The sequence below is a fragment of the Asterias rubens genome, chromosome 17 (genome assembly GCF_902459465.1).
Source record: "Asterias rubens chromosome 17, eAstRub1.3, whole genome shotgun sequence".
Lineage (NCBI taxonomy): Eukaryota > Metazoa > Echinodermata > Asteroidea > Forcipulatida > Asteriidae > Asterias > Asterias rubens.
In genome coordinates, this window is record NC_047078.1 from 6,746,782 (window position 1) to 6,752,279 (window position 5,498).

A 5,498-nucleotide genomic window follows, 5' to 3' on the forward strand; every position below is an offset into this window, starting at 1 on the left:
CAAAACACAATGTCCACAGATTTGCATTAAAGGGAAGGTACACGTTTGGTAATTACTATAAACAAATAGCTTAAAAACTTGGTAACGAGCATTAGAGAGCTGTTGATAGTATAAAACAATGTGAGAAATGGCTCCCACTGAAGTAGCATAGATTTTGAGAAAGAGGTAATTTCTCACTAAACCAGCAGTCTTTTTATTCCTATCTGAAAGCACATAAATTCATCCAACAAGGATGTTTTTTTTTCTCTCATGATTATCTCTCAACTTTGATGACCAATTTAGCTCAAATTTTATTATTATTTATTAAAATTTTGTTATTTTATGCTTAATTATGTTGGCTAGTGAGATGACTGGTCTTTGACAATTTCATTCCCTTTAAACTTACTTATGGTTTGAAGTTATTGATGGTAGAAAGCTTCCCCTAAATTTTACTTGTTTATTTTACGTGCTGTAGTTTTTGAGAATTTGGGTAAATTGTAAGGAATCATTGGCCTATTTTTTAGTTAGTATCTCGGTGGGAATGTTCTAGCCAACGTTAATCTTTTGCACTTCCCCCCCCCCCAGTCTGTTGGTACCTCCATGCATCTCATCTGACCAATCATGGTGGTCAATAACCATTGCCCTCCAGTGGAGGTCTAGGAACAGGTGGCCAGAAGGACACTTGGCCTATTGTGCTTTTGCACCAGGCTGAGTAAAAAAATAATTATGTTTAGCGCCTGGGTTTCTAAAAAAAATATGTATAGGAGGGGACCCTTTTTTATTTGTAATATTATTAAGATGACCCCCATTCTTTGTATTATTCATTTTTTTTTTTTTTTTCACTTTCTGATTTGTTTTAGGTGGTACTTGTTACATCGTCATTCATGGATTGCGAGAAAGGAATCAACACAGATCGTGTCCGCATGTTTGGTCCTGAGTGAGAGACTCTCCAAAGCTGTCTTAGACAAGAAATGGGATCGAGCCAGAGTTGTCTGCTCTCAGCCTTTTTAATAAGGTAATAATCTTCCTACATGTTGTAAAAAAACTCCTCAAAGACATATAGAGTCAATAAGAAGTTGACCAGGGTTTATGATGTTTTTCAAAACAAACAAATGAGTATGCCTAAAGCATATAACAAACACTCTCTCCTGCTTATTAGAGAAGAAAGGATGAAAGAATTTGATATTTCTTTTAGGCCAAATAAAAAAAAATACCAGTTGATCGTACGGATTTTTCAAAAAAGAGGAGGATGAGGGCCTTACTATTTAATATTTACTCTTTTTTTTCAGGATGGTCGCTTGGTCATTCAAATCAAACAGGCCACTCATTCTTCAGTTAGAACCCATCGCAAACTTATTTTATATCTGTTTAATCAGAAAAATAAAAAAAAGGATGCGGCCCCAAAAAAGGATGCGGGCGGGAACGATAAACTGGTATTTTTTTTAATTTGGCCTTTAATCAGAAATCTCTGTCAACTTCTTTTTGACTCAACCAGTACATGTATGGTCCTCGTTTTCGAGCTGTTTCGAGCTTCGGACTCGAGCTCTAGTGTTTTTGATCAGCAGAGGGTGGGTTTGAGTACTTGTCCTGGCACTAGTGTTGTCGTACAGATGGGATATTATTTTAAAAGCTGTGAAGCTCAAATTCATACTCCCTGAGAATGCGATTGGGAAGCAAATTTTGACGTTTGATGGCTGTTTTTGCAGGGAATGTTTCGCAGGAGTTGCGGGCACAGCTCAACTGTTGCAAACTATTCGTTGCAAATTTGTGACATCAAAATTTGCTTTGCATTCTTAATCGCAGGAAGTATGAACCGGCTTTACCCTCATGTACCAGGATTGGCTGTGCATGTAAAATAACCCTGAACAAAAGCAGTAGTTATGTTTGAATGTTACAGAATCTTAAATTTTGAATTTTCTGTCCGAATCACAGTTTGCAGGTATATGGTTCCCACAAGGGATGACAGCTCAAGCCATGAGGAAAAGGGTGAAACAGAGGATGAAGAAGACGGGGAACCAAGCAAGAGGAGTAGAGCATCATGCAAGAAAGCCACACCTAATAAAGCAATGCCTAAAACTGCCACGCCTAAAACTGACATGCCTAAAGTAGACACACCCAAAGATGCTCGACCTGTTGATGAGGATAACAAGGAAGAAGTTGCTGCCTTAACAATGGCCTATCAGGTTGGACTTCTTTTAAACTCTTTTGGCCTTTGTAATTATTAATAAAAAAGAAAATCAGGATTGTATTGCCCTGCGGTTATAAAATCACTTACGTAAAAATAAGCAACAGAGTCGGTTAAGTTCAAAGTGTCTTTAATTATAGAGGGTTACACTTTTACGCCGTCTTTAACTTTGAAAAGTACATCGTTAATTTTTTATTCAGCCATTTACTAAACCTGGTGTTATAAGAAAATGAAAATTACAAGGCGCTGTATTTTTGACAAGGTGAGAGCGCTCTCAACATGAAGTTTCTCACTTCCGGAGGTATACACGATTCGTCCTAATCGTTTTAATAGGTGCTTTAAAAGAGGTGGGTTACAAGTTGTCTTTTTTCTGTGATGGATTTGATGTCTGTGGTGATAATGTGTTCCAGTCTTAAATAACCGTTTAGGGTATGTATGAATATATCCCAGGAAGTGACATTAATATGTCGAGAGTGCCCCCACATGGTTAAACAAAACAGCGCAGTGTGAAAATTTCCGTGGTTGTTATCTTTTTACATGAAATGTTTCTAAAATGCTTTAAACAGGTACTATCAAACGCTGTTGTAGGCTTCTGACATCGTTTGTATTGCCATTCATTTTTAAGAGCGATTACCATATTTTATGTATATACCTTCCCTCAAAGTGTCTTGCTCAAGGACACGAGTCATGACGGGGATTCGAACCCACAGTCTGCTGACTTGGTCTCTCCGAGTATGATTCGATCGCCATTCAATGTGTGTACACATTCAAAACATTGACTTTGACTCGTCTTGGCAAGCAGAACTGTTATTAGGTCCCATTCGGTTTGACTATTTTTGTTATCTAAGTAGGATTTGAAACTGTGCATGGTGGAACTACGACAGACATGTAGAAAGGTTTGCGGTAACACCATGTAATGACTATCTCGTTACCAGGTCACAAGAAAACAAGAAAGTCAAAGCTAAGCCAAGCTCTACAGATCCCTATGATAGTTCCACTGATGAGGAACCCGACAACAAGACACCAGACCCTCCAGTCTCTCCATCGTTGCCTACTGCTGTACCTGACCTGCCTGACTTCTTTGCTGGGAAGGTGTTTTCCTCTTTGGGATGTTTGAAGCAGAAGAGAGGAGGCAGTTGACAAGACTTATTGTAGCATTTGAAGGGTATGTGTACATGTAATTTGTCATTACAAAGTTTGAGTTGGGAAAGCCATATTGAAAAATCTATATCAGGTTTCTTGGCGGTGAGAAAAATTGCTGGAGAATTTATTGGGATCCTGGTGGGAGGTTGGTGGGATCATTTTATGGGAAGTTTGAAGCAGAGGAGAGAAGACAGTTGACAAGACTTATTGTAGCACTTGAAGGGTACAAGTGTACGTGTGATTTGCCGTTACAAAATATTTTAAGTTGGGAAAGGTCAATTTTATTATTATAAATGTTTTGTTTATTTCTAATGTTTTGTTAAATTATGATTAAAGGCAGTGGACACTATTGGTATTTACTCAAAATAATTATTGGCATAAAACCTTACTTGGTGACGAGTAATGGGGAGATGTTGATGGTATCAAACATTGTGAGAAACGGCTCCCTCTGAATTGCCATAGTTTTCGAGAAAGAAGTAATTTTCCTCGAATTTGATTTCGAGACCTCAGATTTAGAACTTGAGGTCTCAAAATCAACCATCTAATTGCACACAACTTCATGTGTCATGTGACTAGGTTGTTTTTTCCTTTCATTATTATCTCGCAAGTTCGATGACCGATTGAGCTCAAATTTTCACAGATTTGTTATTTTATGCTTATGTTGAGATACACCAACTGTGAAGGCTAGTCTTTGACAATTACGAGTTACCAATTGTATAGAAATGATGATTATGATTTGGTTGTCCTCAGGTGGTCACTTTGTCTTACAGTAATAGTTATTTATGTTACCCCTGTGGAAACATGTGAACATAATAACTTTTGGTCAGCATTTTTATATACTCTTTTTGTGAGGACTTTGGGTAAAGAAACGAGGATGGGCTGAGAAGGGAAAGGGGGGTTAGCCTGTTATCACTTCCTTCTTTTCTTTTGAAGTCAGAGTCCATGTTGATTGGTCTTTCGTGTGTCGGTCCAGGGATGACTCTGCCGCAAACATCTTTTATTGGCTTAGTTTGAATGATGCACCTTATCATCCAACACCGAAAGACAGTTCAGGTCAATTGTGTGGTCTGTTAAGTCTCTGATAACAACACAAAGCCTGAAACATGTTCTCCTTTGGTTGTCCCACATGGTTCCCTTCATTGCATACTTAGGTATTCCATTAGATGGAAGCTGTATTAAAATGTATTACAGACATTACACTCTTAAGTCATTAGTCAGATGTGTCTTTTTGCACCAACTGATAGCTCTATTCAGCATCTCAAGAACAATCTCATCTTAAAGCAATCCTATGTTGTTATGCTGATACTTTGGCCCATTGTCTTGTGGCAGAGATAGGGGAGGTAGTTTGGGTAGTTAGGGATAAGTCAATGCTGCTTGCATCATGGGCACGCTGGACCTGAACTGCAATCCGCAGAGCAGCGTCCAGAATCGTCACCCCCTGTTGTGGATCAAGCTTACCTGAATGGTGTGCATTAGTTTGATAGGGACATCCATGGCAGTATAGTATGGAAGTCATTCCAGTTCTTCGATGCCCTTTTTGCTCGTTGACTTCTCCAACTTTCCTTCAGCTGTCTTTGGCCTTTTTTGCGCTGCCTTTCCGTTTGAGAAGTTAACACCCTTTTGTGAAGTTCTGCCACTTTGCATAAGTTCTACAGGGACATCCATGGCAGTATAGTATAGAAGTCGTTCCAGCTCTTCGATGCCCTTCTTGCTCGTTGACTTCTCCAACTTTCCTGCAGCTGTCTAAGCCTTTTTTGCGCTGCCTTTCAGTTTGAGAAGTCAACGCCCTTTTGTGAAGTTCTGCCCCTCTCCGTCCATCACTGAGCTCCTTTTCTTTCAAGTGGGGAGGATGAGGGCCTCTTGTTTCAACATCTGTGAACTGGTCACGGCTCCGCAGATCATCATCCATACTAGGGTATCTCTGTTGTCCAGGTATAGAACTTTTCTGTACTCCTGGCTGTACTTCCCTATAATGATAAAAAGATTTCAATTCATTTAAATTTTTTATTGTCAGACAATAATACACATATACAGTGAAATTCCCTTTGGTTAGCGGGTCTAAAAACATTAAAATTACAAAAACGCACTAAAACCACATAAGGCTTACACAATAACAAATAAACAGAATCATCAACACTTTTCATACTGAAATACACAGTATTTAGAACTTTATTTATCAAATGCACGCGGA

The 5,498-nt window shown here is 38.8% G+C and overlaps 1 long non-coding RNA gene across 1 annotated transcript; it reads left to right on the plus strand.

Moving 5' to 3' along the window:
• Positions 1–865: 865 nt before the first annotated feature.
• LOC117301448 lies at positions 866–3,586 on the plus strand. The gene is made up of 3 exons (XR_004520313.1): positions 866–994; positions 1,912–2,162; positions 3,100–3,586. It is a non-coding gene; the product is annotated as an uncharacterized LOC117301448 (long non-coding RNA).
• The last annotated feature ends 1,912 nt before the right edge of the window (positions 3,587–5,498 follow it).